Source organism: Ursus americanus, chromosome 14, assembly GCF_024610735.1.
Source record: "Ursus americanus isolate L20-20 chromosome 14, mUrsAme1.1.p, whole genome shotgun sequence".
Lineage (NCBI taxonomy): Eukaryota > Metazoa > Chordata > Mammalia > Carnivora > Ursidae > Ursus > Ursus americanus.
This window is the reverse complement of record NC_142140.1, coordinates 60784206-60802675: the sequence shown is the minus strand read 5'-3', so window position 1 is coordinate 60802675 and position 18470 is coordinate 60784206. Positions and strand designations below refer to the sequence as shown.

Below are 18470 nucleotides of genomic sequence, written 5' to 3'. Positions count from 1 at the left end.
TGCTGTGCTGGAAAAGCCTTCCAGTAGTTTCCACGCATGGATACTAGTTTACATCTCAGGCCGTACAGGATAAATCTGGTTTTTCCTCTGCATGAGCTACTTTTGCATATTGTAAAACACCTGCCCTTTCTCAGCCGAGAATTCTCCTCCAGGCTGACTATTCTGGCTTCTCCAACCCCTCTTCGGGTGACGGCATTTCTAAGCTTCCATCCCATTCCATCTCTGCTCCCGATTTATCCCACTTTACCTATAGTCCAAAATTGCATGCGATACTCCTACACTGGAAGTGGGTGGTGATTTTCAAGGAGCAGATTTCACAGGGTGGATTTTCAGCTTCAAAATGCCCAGAACAAGAGCTTTCGGTGGTAGGGCACTTCACCAGGCCCTTCGCAAAGCTGAAATGAACGGCCGACGTGAGTGGCAGGAGCCCTGGGGCCACAGGGGGTGTGGACAGGGGGCACTTCTATTCCTGGTTCTGTCAATGACCCTTGAACATGTCACTTCCCCTCTGACCACTTTCTTCATTTTGAACCTGAGAAGGAGGGTGCTATGTAACCCCAGAAGCCCAGAACCACATCTAAAGGTGTCTTTCAGGGGCTCCTGGGTGGCTCAGTCGTTAAGCGTCTGGCTTTGACCCAGGGCGTGGTCCCAGGGTCCTGGGATCGAGCCCCGCATCGGGCTCCCTGCTTCGCTGGGAACCTGCTTCTTCCTCTCCCACTCCCCCTGCTTGTGTTCCCTCTCTTGCTGCCTCTCTCTCTGTCAAATAGATAAATAAAATCTTTTAAAAAAAATAAAAATAAAAGTGTCTTTCATTAAGAAGGGTTTATTGAGCAGAGCTTTTTAAAGCCCAGGCCTGTGTGTGTCTATTCATATCAGACTGACCTAGTGAGACATATATGCCACCTACCATCAGTGCCAGGCAAGGCTCAGGCCATCTGTGGGGGGGCACTGTGTTGTCATGACACAGCCGATAGCAGCTTTAGCATGGCTTACGCGTAGGCCGTTACTTGCGCTCCCCTGCTCCGGACCCTCCCAGGGCCTTTATCACATCCTTCAGTAAATGGGTAAATGTGAGCAAGTGGAGAAAGGGGACCCTCATGCACTGTGGTGGGAATGCAAACTGGTGCAGCCACTCTGGTCACAGTATGGAGGGTCCTCAAAAAGTTAAAAGTAATGGGGCACCTGGGTGGCTCAGCCTCCGACTCTTGATTTTGGCTCAGATCGTGATCTCAGGGTCGTGGGATGGAGCCCCAGGTCGGGCTCCAGGATCAGTAGGGAGCCGGCTTCTCTCCCTCCCCTGTCCCTCCCCCCACTCACATACACTCGATCTCTCTGCCTCTCTCTCTAAAATAAATAAATCTTTTTTAAAAAAATTAAAAGTAGAACCACCATCTATTCCCATAACTCCACTTCTGGGTATTTACCCGAAGAAAATAAAAAGACTAATTCAAAAAGATATTTGCACCCCTATGTGAATTGCATTGTTTGCAATAGCCAAGGTACGGAAGCAGTCCAAGTGTTCATCGATGGATGATGGATAAGCAAGATGTGATGTGGGGCGCCTGGGTGGCTCAGTCGTTGGGCATCTGCCTTCGGCTCAGGGCGTGATCCCGGCATTACAGGATCGAGCCCCACATCAGGCTCCTCCGCTATGAGCCTGCTTCTTCCTCTCCCACTCCCCCTGCTTGTGCTCCCTCTTTCGCTGGCTGTCTCTCTGTCAAATAAATAAATAAAATCTTTAAAAAAAAAAAAAAAGGAAGATGTGATGTGGGTACACACACACACACACACACACACACACACACACACACACGGAATATTACGCAGCCATAAAAAAGGACGAGATCGTGCCATTTGTGACAACATGGATGGATCTCAAGAGTATTACGCTCAGGAAATAAGACAAAGACACCTACCCTATGATATCACTCGTAAGTGGAATAAAAAAAAACAAATGAATAAACAAACAAAAAACAAAATCAGACCTGTAAACACAGAGAACAAACTGACGGTTGCCCGAGGGGAGGGAGGGGGTGGGCTGCATGGGCCGAGGGGGTGGGAGGACCAGGCTTCCCATGATGGAAGGAATAATCCGCGGGAATAAAAGGCACAGCATAGGGAACGTAGTCAGTGACACTGTGACAGCCTCTGTGGTGCCAGGTGACGAGCACAGCCTCAGGTATAGAGAGGTCGAAGCACTACGTCGTACACCTGAAACTAGCGTAACTGTGTGTCAACTAGACTCAAATAAGAACAAAGGAATCCAGTTCAGGCTCATAGCAGCTGGGGGATCTTGGACACCTGCTTCTCTGCACCTCAGTTTCCTTATCTGTGAACATAAACACAACAGTACCTACCTCACAGGGCACCGTGTGCATGAAAGGAAACGTATGCAAGGGGCCGTCACATGGTAGTGGTCAATAAATACTTCTCGTCCTTTTTTTTAGGTGCTCGGTGTCAGAGGAACATCACTCACCAGGCAGGTACTGTGTTCAGCAGGTGAATCGAACAGCAGACACTGGGGGACGGTGGCTCCTAACCGGCGGTCCGTATCAGCATCCACCTAAAACCCTTTGTGGAAGTCCTCGGACCTGCTCCGCCAGAATCCCGAGGCAGGGCTGGGGACACCGCAGACAGCACACACGTGTTTCCTGTTTAAACGGGATGCATGCTGATGGCCGAAAACTTAGGAGGATTAAGAGGTACAAACTTCTTGGGGTGCCTGGGTGGCACAGCGGTTAAGCGTCTGCCTTCGGCTCAGGGCGTGATCCCGGTGTTATGGGATCGAGCCCCACATCAGGCTCCTCCGCTATGAACCTGCTTCTTCCTCTCCCACTCCCCCTGCTTGTGTTCCCTCTCTCGCTGGCTGGCTCTATCTCTGTCAAATAAATAAATAAAATCTTAAAAAAAAAAAAAGAGGTACAAACTTCCAATTATTAAACTTAAAAAACACCACCACTTACATCGCATAAGAGGGGGGGCGCCCTGAGAAGTAGATATCCCTCTCACTGCCACCCCCGTCCTGTGCCTCTCCCATGGGGCCTTCATTTTTCCCAAAAACATGTCCCATTTTTGTCCATATTTTTTTCTCTGTCTTCTTTTTGTCATTTCCATTCTGCTGTAAGACCACCCAGTGACTTTATATTTCCAATATTGGACTTTTAGTACTAGGATTCGATCACTTGGGGCACCTGGGAGGCTCTATCAGTGAAGCGTCTGCCTTCGGCTCGGGTCAGGATCCCGGCGTCCTGGGATCGAGCCCCGTGTGGGGCTCCCTGCTCAACGGGGAGCCTGCTTCTCCCTCTGCCTATGCCTGCCCTCCCCCTGCTTGTGCACTCCTGCTTTCTCTTTTTCGCTCTCAAATAAATAAATAAATAAATAAATAAATAAATAAATAAATAAGGATTCAATCACTTGGTTACTTTTTTAAACAATTTCCGTTTCCCTGGTGGAATTTCCTATTTGTTCATTATGACTCAGCCCTCGCCCCATGATATATTTCCCCTTACCCACAAAAAAGTTGTTCCACTTCTATTTAATTCTCAAATTTCCTGTTTAGCTAGACGCTGAAGAATCAGACCCAGCGATCTTCACAGGAAAAAAGTTTTTATAATCTCTTAAAATCCTTTTATTCATCTTGCAAGCAATTTTGAATTTCAGTCTTTACTAAAAAGCAAGTATTTCACTTGAAAACCGTAGGGGGAATCTAATGTGAATGAAAACAGCATATATTCTGCTGAGTTGTTTGGTAAAAATACACCAAAACACACTGATTGTTGCATATTGTTTTATCAGACGTTTTATTTTATTTTATTTTTCTAAAGATTTTATTTATTTATTCGACAGAGACAGCCAGTGAGAGAGGGAACACAAGCAGGGGGAGTGGGAGAGGAAGAAGCAGGCTCATAGCAGAGGAGCCTGATGTGGGGATCGATCCCAGACCGCCGGGATCATGCCCTGAGCCAAAGGCAGACACTTAACCGCTGTGCCACCCAGGCGCCCCTATCAGATGTTTTAAAAAAAATCTCTCCCCGGTGCCTCGTTAAGGAATGTGTGGGACCTGCAGGACAGGACCTTAACAGGAGCCCCGGAGCCGTCACAGGCTGCAACCAGGATGGGAACACGTGTGCTTGTGTCACTGGTCCTGGGGTCTCTGGAACAACGCTGGCCCCCGAGTCCAGCAGCGAGGAGAAAGCGGTCCTCTCCTGCCGCTCCCTCCATTAGGGGAAAACACATCTCCTCTACACGGGGGAGAAGGAAGTAGACTTCTGCTAAGATGATGCCCAAGAAAATCACTGTTGTTGTTTTTAAGATTTTATTTATTTGAGAGAGAAGGTGTGTGCACGAGCAGGGGGAGGGGCAGAGGGAGAAGCAGGCTCCCCACTGAGCAGGGACCCTGATGCGGGACTCGATCCCAGGACCCCGGGATCACGACCTGAGCCAAAGGCAGTCGCTTAACCCACTGAGCTGCCCAGGTGCCCCGAAAATCATTGTTTTTAACATTATTTCATCTTACATTGGTCATAGGAAAGTATATAACCCATAATTAGTGCGTATTACATTCACTGCAAACTGCTCTAAAGATGAAGTTTGGCTAAGACTGAGAGGAACTTCTGGAACAAAATAACCAGTCAGCAATCTTCTTATTTAGATAAATGAGTGCCAAAACATTAAAAAATATATATATGATAACACCGGATGGCATTTCCTAATGAAAATAACAGAATTTTCCAGGAAAAGTCAAGTGGGAAGGCTTTCTTTTCTTGAAGGGCTTTCTTTTCCCACATAAATTGTGTATTTAACAGAGTTTCTAAAGAGCTGGTCCCTAAGCGTGCAGAGTGCATCCAGACACAGCACTTGCCTCTGTCCTGGACGAGGAGACTATCGAACGTCCAGATCTGAGGACCCCGTTTCCAGGAGACGAGGGACCATAGCAGGCACGGGTGCCAGCCAGGCCTTCTGCAGAAGCTGGGCAGCCTGGCCTAATCCTGGGAGCTGTAAGAGACAGTTTAAAATTAGTGTTGCATGGTACGAACGATGTTATTCATTGTGAATTGTGTTACATGTTGACCGTGGAGTTGTTCATTGCAAAAATCATGACTCTTTCTTAACGTTCCATTTGAAAGTACAGTTCAGGATGCCAAATGCATGGGCAGTGTCCATAAATACTTACGAGCTAGCACACGTGTGGGCCAGGGAGAGTGTGAATGGGCCACACCCTGGGACATGTGAATATGTTTATTCTCCTTTACTACTGAGTCAGGCTTGTGCTCCTGGTAGGTTTAACGGTGTGTGCGAAGCATCTTGCGGACGCCGTTGAGTGTTTCTGGAATGTGGGCAGCCCTGTGCAGCACAGCCCGCCGGGGATGCTTGTCCACCTGTGGGCTCCCAGGCCCACCCCTGAGCTGCAGAAGAACTGAAGTGTCGGAAACGCTGCGTCTTCGCAGGTGCCGGCCGTGTCTCACCAGGGGTCTCCCCTCAGGGCTCACTTCTGCACAGGAAACGGGACCTAAGCCTCAAATCCTCTTTGCCCTTGGACCAGTTCCCTCGCTGATCTGATACAAGAATAGCTTTTTGTCCTCAACCGTGAGTTTGTTGAATAGATCCCTTGTGCTCCGGGAGAAGAAACGCCTGGCTCACCACTCACCGTCACCACTGGCACCAGGGGCTCTGAGGATAAAGCGGCTTGGGTTTCACCCTGGAGCATTAACATTTCACAGAGCACATCAAGCCACTTGAAAGTCAAGATGACATGGGGCCAAGCGTGTACTGGGCTCTTTGCACGCTTGGCTTCTTGTCTTTGGCCGTTTGTGGGGCACCGTGGTTACGCCTGCTGAACCCAATAAAGTAGTCACATTCAAGGGTTGAACCAGTGGCAGGAAGTGCCCTGGAGGTGGCGCAAAGGCTGCTGACCCACCTCCCGCCCTTGTCACAACTAACTCCACACCGGGTTGAAGGAGAAGGAAAATTTACCCTCTACCCTCTTACGTCCAGTACCCAGGGACCTGCAAATTAAACAGGCAAAGACAGAGTAGCAGGGGAACAGGCATGCCATTTTTATCGATGTTCATACTTTCACATGCATGGGAGTTTCACAAAAAAGACGTAAAGACTCAAAGAAGCACCTCAATTTGGGGGCTTAGTGCCATTTAAGAAAGGGCAATAAATTGTGGGGAAGTGACTACAATATACGGGGGGACTAATAGAAGGTAAGGATTATTTTAGGAAGGTCTGTTGATGCAGATTCGCCTCCGTGTGACCCCCAATCTCGTGATAACAAGCTCCTTTCCTGGTACACAGGGGCACCTCTCTCAAAGGAAGATGTATACCCTGCTTTTAGGCAGATAAGGGAAGGCAAAGAACTTTTGCTTCTCAATTGCTTTCAAAATAATCCTTATGCCAAAGTGGCAGTTCTCCCGGTGGCATTTTCTGACCACCGCCCCCCGCCCCGGCATCGTCAGCACGGCCACCTGGGGGCAGGTGAGCTGGGGCCAGCACAGAACGGTGATTCAGGCAGTCTTTCTGAGTCCTAACTGCGGCCCCCGCACAGGACAGTTGGCCTGTGCCCCAGGGAGGCCTGCCCTCCCCACGGCACCAGCGCGGCCGGGCGCTCCCGTGAAAGCAGCCCTCTGAGCCCAGGAGCCCCCCAGGTGGAATCTTAGATGGTGAAGACCAAGCCTCATAGTCCCAAGTATTGAAAATGAGATAATGAGCAATTTTTAGAAGTGTTTAGCGAAATACGTGGATCAGCTGTAACTCCGGATACGCCCCATACTATGATTAAGAAACAGAAACAGGCGCTCAAGACAAGGACACCGTTGCTCCGCGAGAGGGCGCCGTGGGGACGCCCTGCCACCGGTGTGAGAGCTCCCAGGCTGGCGGGAAGGGAGGCCCAGAGCTGGCAACGCCCGCACAAATCTGTGGGAGACCCGCCACCAGCACAGACGGGATCAAAGACCACGCTTGCCACAGGGGTGTCCGTGTGACAGAGAAGGGTTCGGGGGTTTCATACCGAATGGCATTTTTTAAATGCAACCGAGTGCCCTGAGCCCAAGGGAAGTGCTGTCCCCCGTTGCTGTGTTGCCTGTTGCTAGGAGGCCCGGGGAGGCCACAAAGTCAGCCGGATTGCATTTCCTCTGCCTCAGCCCTTTGAGAAGCCTCACAGGCCAGGCGCCCCGGTCCGCGGTGCGGTCGTGCTGGAGAAACAAGTCTGTGCAAGGGTTTCCAGCGGGATGATGGTAAAGGTTGCAGCCAGCCGTTTGTGAGCTGCGAGCCAGGCTGCCCCCCGCCCCCCACCGCCTGTCTGGCCCCATGGCGGCCCGAGCTAGGCACCGCTGCTGCGTCTGCGTGGGACAGGCGGGGGCAGACCTGTGGGGGCCCAACGCCTGTCCGTGGGACGTGGCCAACCCGTGCAGGGCTGGGGTTCGAGCCTGGGCCGCTCGAGTCTAGGCCCCAAGTCCAAGCTATTGCCAGGCAATCAGTGGCCAAGTGGGAACTAGAACCCAGGTCTCTTCGGGACAAATGAAAGAGGGACGTCAGTGTTGGAACCGAGGCATACAGGCAGGAGTGGACGGAAGAAAACTTGAGCGGGGGCTGACGGGGACACAGAATGACCATTTGCAGAGAGACGGGTTCGTGCCAGGGAGAGAGAACGTTCCAGGCTGAGCTGGGCACCCCGCTAGCTGGTGCCAGAGCCGTGAAGACCAGAGGGACTCCCCAGCCCCTCTCAGTCCAGGGCCGAGCCCCGCGGACCGGCGCACTTCCCAGAAGCCCCCCGAAGCCTGCTTCTTCCTTCAGGGCACAGAGCAGGGCTTTTCACCTGTGCCCCCCGTGCCCATAGTCAAAGACACCCCAAAATTATACTAGTATGTGTGCCCTCCCTCAAGCATTCAGACAGCAGGCACGGCTCACCCCCTGACTCGGTCGACTCCGTGAGCTGGGCACCGTGCCCGTCCAGGGGCGAGAGGTGCCGGCCCCTCGGGGAAGGGGTGTGTGCACCGAGCACGGGTGCACATCCCGCCCATGCACTGCTTGTCTCAACTGCTCTCCCTTCTCTTTGGACAGCACACACAATTCTGGTGTTAAAAGACACTCAGCTTCTGAGACGACTTAGCGGGCTGCTCGCTCCCCAGCATGGATGAGCGGGTCCCACGGGTGTCTGGAAGATGCCGAGACCTGGGGCCCCCACGAGTGGAGGGGATCAGCCTGTAGAGCTCTAGGTTCTGACCTGGGAGGCCCAGGATCCAGGCTGCAGGAACGTTCGAGGCCCGGCCCTAAAGTCAAGGTAGACAGAGCGCATAGAGGGTGGCGGGACCCCTTCCTCCTCCTGCTTCTGATGGCATGTGGACGGCCCCACGGGTTTGCCTGCCCCCACGGCCGGTGCAGAGGGTCCCCAGGGGCTGACCGGCCCCCAGGGAGAGGGCTCCCAGCTCTGGTGTCCTTCACCTGTGCAAGTGTCCCCCACTCCGTGGACAAGCCCCGCCCCACAGCCTCCCTCACCTGCCCAGGTGTCGGACTCAGGCAGAGCAGGTGTCAGCTTAAAGATAGAGACCCAGACAGCCACCAGAGAGGATCCAGAGGACAGAGCTGTGCAGGGACAGGAAGAAACATGGACACAAAGACCCTTCGATGAATTCCGTCAGAGGAGTAAAGATGTTCGAGCCACCGAGCAAGACGTGGGTGCTACTGGTAAGGACTTACCGAGAAAACGGTTGGGAGCAAGAATAAAACAAAACACTTAACAAGACAGTTTGGAAGATAAAACAAAAGGCAAAGAGACCTAAAATTAATAGTAACTGAGGAAGATCAGAACGAGGACCAGTCCCAGAAGTCCGGTGTCCAGCCAGTAGGGTCCCTACAGAGAGAGCAGGGCCTTCTGGCTGAAAGGGTACGGTTTTCCAGAACGAAGACCAGGGGTCTCCAGGCTGCAAGGCCCCACCGTGCGCCCCACACAACAAATAAAGACTCACGCTGAGATGCATCATTGCAAATTCCTAGCACCCTGAGTGAAGAGAAGTCGTGCAGGGAGGCAACTCTCACGGACAACCAAGTGGCCGCGGTTTCTGAATCGTCTGCGCACAGCCGTGAGCAGCAGGGCCTCCGCCCGTGGGGCCCGGAGACCAGTGAGGCGTGAGAGTGGAAAGAATGGTTCAGACGCGCTCTGGCCGGGCGTCCGCCCATGAGGCAGGACACCCAGCACCAGGATGTGCAACGGGACCACGGGCTCCACACAGGCGGGTGCTAACGGGACATGGCGGGTGACCGCTGACGGAGACGGGCACCCGAGCAACGGGAGGAAACGGCGTGCCTGCGGTTCAGAGAATAGCGTCCAGAAGCATTGAAGCACTTGTGGGAAACGCTAAGCAAGTAACAGACACACAGTAATTATCGGTTCCAGCAAATCGATGGAGAGAATGGCCTGTGCAAAGGGCCTGAGGCAGGCTGGGCAGAAGGGGGCAGAGGGCGAGGTCAGAGGGTCTGAGGGGCCAGGACGCTGCAGGGTTTTGTGTGGAGGGTGGCATGCCGTGACCTACCTGTCGGCAGGAAAATTCCTCCTGATGTGTTGAGAATAAACCAGGAGGGTGGAGAGCCACAGCCGTGCCCCAGGGCAGGACGTAATGGAGGCTTGGACGGGGGGGGGGGGGGGGGGGGGCGGCCTTGGAGGCCCTGCAAGGTGGTCAGACTCAGGTGAACTCTGAAGGCCTAGCCAAAGTGTTTCTTGACATATTGGCTGTGACGTGTGACAGAAAGAGGGGATCGGAAGTGCTCCCAGGTTTGGGTCTGAGCAAGGTGAAGTTGCCGTCAGTGGGGGACAATGTTCCCCAATAACTACTGAGGAACCAACCCTAACTTAGTGCACGAAACTACAATCACGTTATTACTACTATTACTATTATTATTATCTCTCGTGGTTCTCGAGGTGGACTGAGCTCAGCTATGTGCGTCTCACTTGGTGGTTGGGGCTGGGGTCCCTCGAAGATTCTAGTAGCTGGGGTGTAGACATCCGTCCCTCCCCCGGCATCTGGACACCGTCTCCCCCACGCGGGGGCCTCAGATGGCCAGACTCGGCACACGGTAGCCCAGGACTGCACGGACGCGCCCTGCGGTGGAGAGGAAGCCACGTGTGACCCAGCGCCAGCACGTCTGTTCCCTAGAATCGAGTCACCGTATTCAAGTAGAGTGGGGGATCAGTTTCCCCCTCCTGACGGAAGTGGGGTCACAGGACTTGAGACTGTGTTTTGAAGCCACAGCAGGTCTGGGGAAGGAGAGAAGAATCCAGCTGGCGAAGGTTTGAGTCGAACGCTACTTGCGGAGCCCACGGAAGGCAGACCCTGGCCGTGACTTTAACCCACACTGTGACGTGACCACACTGGACGGGAGGGGGTCACAGAGCGAGAGAGCCAAGCTCCCACCCCCACTGTGGGAAATCTGCAGACTTATCCTAAGGGAAAATCGAGAAAGAAAAATAAAACAACGCCAGCTAGAAGCACAGGTAAATACAAAGGGAAATCCGTGGAAGATGGGACTGTGAGGATATCCCCTGGGGGTGGGGGGAGGCTGGACGGATCTCTTAGCACAATTTCACCTTTTACACTTTGCACATGTATTACTTCGCCAAATTAGTTTTTAAGAGGGTGTTAATTTTGTCTCAGTAGAATTCATTTTAAAAGGGTATAGGAAACGATTTCCATATGGCAAGGGCCCCGTCCGCTGTGCGTCTGTTCTCACACCTCCAACCCACGGGGACCCCAGCGCCCAGCCCGAGGCGGCCTCAGGGAGCCCCCAGACCTCCAGGCTCACAGGGCAGGGCTGGCACCCACTTGGGAGATGGGAAGCGGGGCCCAGGGAGCTCACATACTCATTAAAGACGAGAGGAGCCGGGTCGGCTGGCTCCGGGCTTAACGGTCGGTCCACAGGGAACACGGCGGTCCCCCTCACCTCGGGTTCCGCTGGCGGCTGGGGTGGGGGGGGGGGAAGGGCCATGTTCTTGGAGGGGAAGTCCATCCTCTAAATTAAGTGCATTATTTTTTTCTGAATAAAAACACACCTGTCATGAAATGCACTGGCCCAAAGACACTTGATACAGCAGCTGTGATGGCCCCGGCTGAAAATACCCCATTTCCCCTGAGTCACCCTGCTCAGGTCAGTGGAAGCCTCTGGATAAAGTAACAAAGAAACACACAGATCTCCTTTGGAGTGAAATTCCTTGGCCTGGAGGAAGACCGCAGAGGGGCACAGCATCATCCCTGGGGGGATGGGGGCCTGTGCACCGCCCAACCCTGCCTGGGGGCAGGAGGGAAACACCAGGGCAAGGCAAGGTCACTGCCGATGTGTTAACCCTCTGCAGACGTGACCCACGACCCCTGCTTCGTAGTTAGTTTTGCAAGGAAACTGCCCTGGTCACATCAAAGCTTCGGTTAACGTGATAACGTGGCCTGGTAAATGGTGGCCCCCAAATTTTCCAACGGGCCGTGCAGCGCTGGCCGTGACCCTGCAGCAGTGTCGACAGGCGAGGGACCTCCGTGCACTGCTCTCGGCCCAGGTTGCTCCCGGTGCACACCCCGATATCCGATATCCTGCACCAGCAGCGTGCTCCGGGGCTCCACGCGTGCTCAGCGGCAGATGCAGAGGGCCCCACGACGTTGGGCCAGGGTCCCGTGCACTCCGCGGGACAGTGTTTCTGCCGCCGACCGTGCTGGGGGTGCCGGGGCGGGGGAGGGGCCCCGGCCTGCTGTCCCCTCACCGGCTGGGGGGCTCTCTGGCTGGGTTCCCAGCACTTCTCTGCTCTACTCAGTTCGATTTTCTGTTTTTCCAGGCTCGGGATAACGACTGAAAGGAAGGACACAGTGGTCTCCCGGTGACACTAAGAACTATCCCTCTTCCAAGGTGGTGACCTGCACCCTGGGGGCTGAAATCTGACCCTTTCCCCCAACGGAGGCTCCAGTCGAGCCGGAGAAGCTAAGTTACAGCTTGTTACTTCGGTTTCATTTATTAGCGCCTGCTGAATAAACACCGACTGGAGCATAACCTTGACGCGGGGGCCTCCCCCCCGCCCCCGGTGTCCGGGAGTCTCTGGAGCTCAGAACGGAAGCCATCTTGAACAAGAACGTCATGCTGGAAAGAAAGGCAATGGTGCCTGATTCATTCCGAAAGTAAACACTCGGCCTTCAGAAACTTGGGCCGATCCGTGGGGCCCTTAACAACGGGGTCATTCGGCCCGATCCTCCTGACCCGCCTGGCACTGAGCAACCCGGGGCATTAGCATCCATTCAAAACACTCACAGAGCACCTACTATGTGTCAGGCACTTGTCAGGCCACGGGGCCCCCCGAGAGAGGCAGGCCCCTCTGCCCTCACGGAGCTCGCGGTCCCGCGATGGAATAAGGTGGTTCGTGCATGACACAGTGCTCCAGGAGCAGAGACGCAGAGGGCGTCCGGGAAGGCCTCCCGAGCAAGTGACATGTAGACTGAGCTCTGAGCACCAGGTAGGAGAGAGTCGGGTGGATGGGGAGGACGGGGCAAGGGGGTGAGCTGGGGCTGGACTCACGCCACGTTAGGTGGCCTTCGAGGCCCCTTGTGCCGAGGACACGAGAACCCATCTGGTGCAGGTGACGTGATGAGCTTTCCTGGGGGCCGTGCAGAGAACGGTGGCCAGTTTTAGGAGGTGATGGTTGTAATCTGGGTAAGAAGTGATATGAGCCAGACATACTTCTGGGGCAGAGTGGACAGAGACACCGAGATGAGGAGCCACGGACGTCCTCCTCACATGTAAAGCACTCTTAAAATCAAGAGGAATAAATGAAAAATGGACACAGACATGAAAAGAGGGAGATCACAGGAGGAGAAGCACAAATGGCCCCTATGCACAAAAACACACTCATGTTCCCTCGTAAGACAACCATAGATTGAAACAACGCTGATACCACCTGCCACCCTGGGGACCGACCGTTCTCACGGCTGGCAACACTCGCTTGGGGGGCATCAGGGCTTCTCACACAAGTCTGGTGAGAGTTCAGGATGGCCCCACACCGTGGAAGCGGTTTGACCACTGCTGACCAGACAGGTGTCGATCTTCCAACCAGCAATCTTGCCTCTGGGGTTCCACTGCCAAGAGACGCCCGCACAACCGTGAACCACACACCCACAGGCCACGCTCCGCAGCGCTGTCCCAGGAGCGCAGGGCTGGTGGCCACGTGCTCCCGAGGAAAACACCGTGCACGCGCTGGAGGAAACAGCTGCACGGAAATGAAAGGCAAGGTCCACAGAGAGCATGCCCCACGAGAGCAGACACCATGGAGAGTATGCGCCACGAGACCACGTGCCACGAGAGTACATGCCATGAGATATATGCACAGGGTATGTGCCGTGCTATCTGCAGCGTAAGAAAGGACGGAAAATAAAAACAGGTATGCATTTGCTTCTTGTCGTGGGAGAGGGAACAGAAGGAAAGACAGACACACAGGACGGATAAACCAGAGCTAAAGCAGAGCAGGAGTGGACGGAGGACAAAGAACGGAAATACACCTTTCCATATGGTTTTGACTTTTGAGTTAGGTCAACAACGTACATACCCAGAAAATGAAATAAAATAATGGAAGCGAAGCCTCGATTGAATATAAAGAGAAACAAATGAACCTAACCATGTATCAAATTCGTACAGTGACTTCAGAGAGAAAACAAATAAAATGAGTAACCTTGAATACTTGCATGGGATATTCTGTGCGCCTGGAGGCTGTCTCCGGAGGGAGGGAGGGCTGCAGGCATCAGCTTCAAGTTATGACCCGTGGTCTGCGTCCTGTAGTAGAAATGCGTACATACGTGGAAACTGTTGGGAATTAGACTATAAAGAGGAATGTAAGTACAGAACGGAGGGCAGGACACATGAATCCTGCCGTGCTGGATTTGAATCGGGGGGCTGCTGTCCCTGGAGGCATCGCTACACAGAATGTCTTAGCCGCATTCACCGAAGGGGCCTCGACGCGCGACACCCAGCACCCGAATCTTGATGGATAAATAGGACCACCCACTGAAAGAGGCCGGATTTCTTGAAGAAATGACTGATTCCTAGGTCAGGTCAAAGGTCAGCCTGGAACACGGTGGCCCAAAAGCAGGAAGGTGCCCGGAGACTGGCGGGGACCCACGGAATGGGCTGCAGAGCCGTTGTTCGCCTGTGGGCAGAACTTGAACCACGCGAGCACGACACCGAGGACAACACATGAACAAAACCGAGAAAAACACCAAGAATCCATGAGTTTACATGGAATTTAAAAACCACATTTTCAATGCTCAGTATAATTACAGATGATAAAACTCAGCCATCAATGATCTAAGGACATTTGGCGCAGTCGGCCTTCCCACGGCCACAGCAGCCAAGCCCACAGCACCAGCCGCTCACGTGCCACCATGTTGGGCGTACTTGTGCCAAGCTGGTCTCACCTGGGTCGAGTCAGGAGGGGCCAGGAACACCCAGCGTGGGGCAGAGCCTGGGAGCAACCTGCCTGGGCTCCTCCGAAGAGTTGAACGGAAAATAGACAATAACCGAAACGTGCAGGGACTGTTCAAGAGTAAGACGCGGGAGAGACAGGGCAACCGAGGTGACGTGTGAACTTTGGACCCTGGAGTTTTTTTTAATTTTTTAACAGCCATGAAAGGCACGTGGGGACAATTAGAGAAACTGGAATACAGTCCGTGCATTAGAGGAACACGTGTGCTAACACGTCGTGTGCGTAGGAGAACGTCGCTATTCTCAGTGGGTGTGTGTTTAAGTCTTTGGGGTGGGTGTCCTGATCTCCGTAGCTTACGACCAAACGGCTCAGCAAACCAGAGACAGAACAGGAACACGGCAGAGTGTTAACAATGCAAAGGAACATGCATGTTCACTGAACTCTTTCCAATGCTCCTGTAAACTTGAGATTTTTCAAAACAGAATCCTGGGGAGCACTGACACCTCTAATGCTCCAGGACACTGACTAGGAGAGGAATCTTGGGCCCCTGGCAGCAAGGCTTCCGTGACCGCCTCGTTCACCGTGCACACATGGAGGGCAGTGAGCAGCTTGGGCAGCCCGTCCACAATGCCCAGGTGCAGGGAGACTTCCGGATCCCCAGCGGGGGCAACATGTGATCCCGCTGCCATCTGTCGAGGTAGGCAACCCTGGAAAAGGAGCTAATTTTAGAGGGGCCAAGGGAGGTGAAACACCCCATTCAGATGGGCCTCCACTGACTCCCAAAGCCCACGCCTGCCCTAGGTTGTGAACCCCCGATGTAGGAGACGGAGCACAGAGCATGGGATGTAGGTCGCACAGAGGAGTGATGGATACAGGAAAGGAGGCCATGCTGGAGACCAGGAAGAAACAGCCAGTGAGGCAGGGGACCAGGAGGTGTGAGTGAGGCCACGGACACCAGGAAGAGTGTCCAACCCTGCTAACACCACTAAGATGTCAAACATGCCAGGGACACTTGTGAGTGATTACGTATGGGTTTGTAAAAGACAAGTCCATACCCCTGCCTACGTGACGGCCCTGGATCCACCGGAGGGATGACCCTGGGGAGTCCAGAGGGACCCAAATGCTGCTGGGCATCCCCCCCGCTGTCGCCAGCCCCACCACCTCCCCTGCTGCTTCGGAGCCCCCTTCCGGCTCTTTATCATGCCTGGTCCGCGTCTCCCTCCCACAGAGGCTGCCCAGATACCCAGGAGAGCCCAGCATTCTCGCTCCCTCTTCCCTGGGTGTTTTCCTTATCTGGCACTTTCTAGGGAAGAGGCAAGCCCAGGCATTTCTCATGTGTTCTTTCAGAGGACAATGAAAGCTGTTTGATGCCAGAGAAGAACCAAGAATGAACAGATAAGAGATCAAAGGCTCCAAGAGCAAGGGAGATCAGACAGATAATCATACCAAGAACATTTATCACTTAGCAGGAGCCCGTTGTCAACAGTGGTGAGAGGTGAGAGCAGGCGAAGAGAAGGAGCGTGGAGGGCTCAAGCTGGCCACCCCTCCAGGTATAATTGATTCGCCAGAATGCACAGGTCACCTGTCACCAGTTCAAGAAACCCAATCCCCAACTGCTTTTGCTGGGTTGGTAAGATGTCCCACCCCAAACTGACCGACTTTACCAGCATTTTTAGCTGACCACCCAATTGCCTGGAGTCCTATAGAGCTGGTATGGCTGCAAATAGCATCCCCGGCTTGCCTCCTCTGGTTACCGGGCACCCACCGCTGCGGGGGGGGGGGGGGGGAAGCTGAGAACTTTTCATCATCTCGCCCATTTGCGAAATTCATTGGCTTTAACAGACTGTTCCCCAAACACCTGGCCTGTACGTGCTCCTCCAACCAGCGTGTGCTGTATCATATTCGGAAAGTGCTTATAAGCTCTCCCTTGCCTGGAGAAACAACCCACCAGCTGTCAGAAAAGCTAAAGCCCATCTTGGCTCTGGTGAAATGTTCACATCAGGGAAACACAAGCCAATTTGGTCAGACTTAATAAGGTTTAACAAAAGCCAGGTGAAGGATTCTATCTGGAAAAGCAGGAGAATCTTACAAGCACTCTGAGAAATAATTCTCTCGGGGGAGGGGGAAAAAAAGATGTGGAACCATTTGTACCGTGGTGAAAAGGCACCTGAAATTGGATGTCACGGAAGGGAAGTTTCATGTAACCCTGATCTAACGCCGTGGTTTGCAAATGTCGTCCGATTGTGCTGCCTTCCTGCATTTTCTGCCCTAGCCTCGGAACCTGCGGGCTTTGTCATAGAGGGAATCAAGTTCAAAACCCAGTAAGTCACAAGAGCCCTCACCAAAGACCACAGACGAGATCATCATAGAACCTAAAGGTATCTAGTCCGTGTTATTCTGAATGTGAGACATGAAGAACACCATTCCTCCAGCTTAAGAGAAATTGTTGGCAGGATCTGCTCTATTTTATGTGCAAAGGTGCAAGGCCACGTCTGCATTTCAGGAGAGCTCCATTTAACATGTGTGAATACTCAGTAACATATAGAAATGCTTTTCATAGAGCCCTGGTGTTCCCAAATTGGCCTTAGGTTTGAAAGCCTAAGCTGCAGTTTGGAAGAAAATAAATAAATAAATAACAGGCACCATGTCTTTGCTAATAATAGGGCTCACCTTCCCAAGCCTCCAAGAACGAGAGAAAGAGAGAAAGAGAGAGAGAGAGAGAGAGAGAGAGAGAGTAGTTCCCACTTTGGGGAAAACCAAACTTTAACTCCAACAAGCAAATCTCTTGACTTCTGTTCACCCTTCTGGCAAGCTCTGCCAAGTCCCTCCTCATACCTCAGAGAGCTCCCACCACATCCCTCCTCACACCACAGAGAGATCTACCACGTCCCCCCTCACACCCCAGATAGCTCCCACCACATCCCCCCTCACACCCCAGAGAGGTCCCACCACGTCCCCCCTCACACCCCAGACAGCTCCACCACATCCCCCCTCACACCCCAGACAGCTCCACCACGTCCCCCCTCACACCCCAGAGAGCTCCACCACATCCCCCCTCACACCCCAGACAGCTCCACCACATCCTCCCTCACACCCCAGACAGCTCCACCACATCCCCCCTCACACCCCAGAGAGCTCCCACCACGTCCCCCCTCACACCCCAGACAGCTCCACCACGTCCCCCCTCACACCCCAGACAGCTCCACCACGTCCCCCCTCACACCCAGACAGCTCCACCACATCCCCCCTCACACCCCAGAGAACTCCCACCACGTCCCCCCTCACACCCCAGAGAGCGCCACCATGTCCCCCCCTCACACCCCAGACAGCTCCACCACATCCCCCCTCACACCCCAGACAGCTCCACCACGTCCCCCCTCACACCCCAGACAGCTCCACCACGTCCCCCCTCACACCCCAGACAGCTCCACCACATCCCCCCTCACACCCCAGACAGCTCCACCACATCCCCCCTCACACCCCAGAGAGCTCCCACCACATCCCCCCTCACACCCCAGACAGCTCCACCACATCCCCCCTCACACCCCAGACAGCTCCACCACATCCCCCCTCACACCCCAGACAGCTCCACCACATCCCCCCTCACACCCCAGACAGCTCCACCACGTCCCCCCTCACACCACAGAGGTTCCACCACATCCCTCCTCACACCCCAGACAGCTCCACCACATCCCCCCTCACACCCCAGACAGCTCCACCACGTCCCCCCTCACACCCCAGACAGCTCCACCACGTCCCCCCTCACACCACAGAGGTCCCACCACATCCCTCCTCATACCCCAGACAGCTCCACCACATCCCCCCTCACACCCCAGACAGCTCCACCACGTCCCCCCTCACACCCCAGACAGCTCCACCACGTCCCCCCTCACACCACAGAGGTTCCACCACATCCCTCCTCACACCCCAGACAGCTCCACCACATCCCCCCTCACACCCCAGACAGCTCCACCACGTCCCCCCTCACACCCCAGACAGCTCCACCACGTCCCCCCTCACACCACAG

The 18470-nt window shown here is 54.0% G+C and overlaps 1 long non-coding RNA gene across 2 annotated transcripts; it reads right to left on the bottom strand.

Annotated features, from left to right (window-relative positions):
* Positions 1–3803: 3803 nt before the first annotated feature.
* Positions 3804–17328, bottom strand: LOC123797125 (uncharacterized). 2 transcript variants are annotated; one of them, XR_015726748.1, is made up of 4 exons: positions 11048–17328; positions 10859–10956; positions 8500–10441; positions 3804–8273 (listed from the first exon to the last, which is right to left on the bottom strand). It is a non-coding gene; the product is annotated as an uncharacterized LOC123797125 (long non-coding RNA). The 2 variants fall into 2 exon arrangements; XR_006780875.2 differs by having other exon boundaries at positions 8500–10956.
* Positions 17329–18470: the final 1142 nt, after the last annotated feature.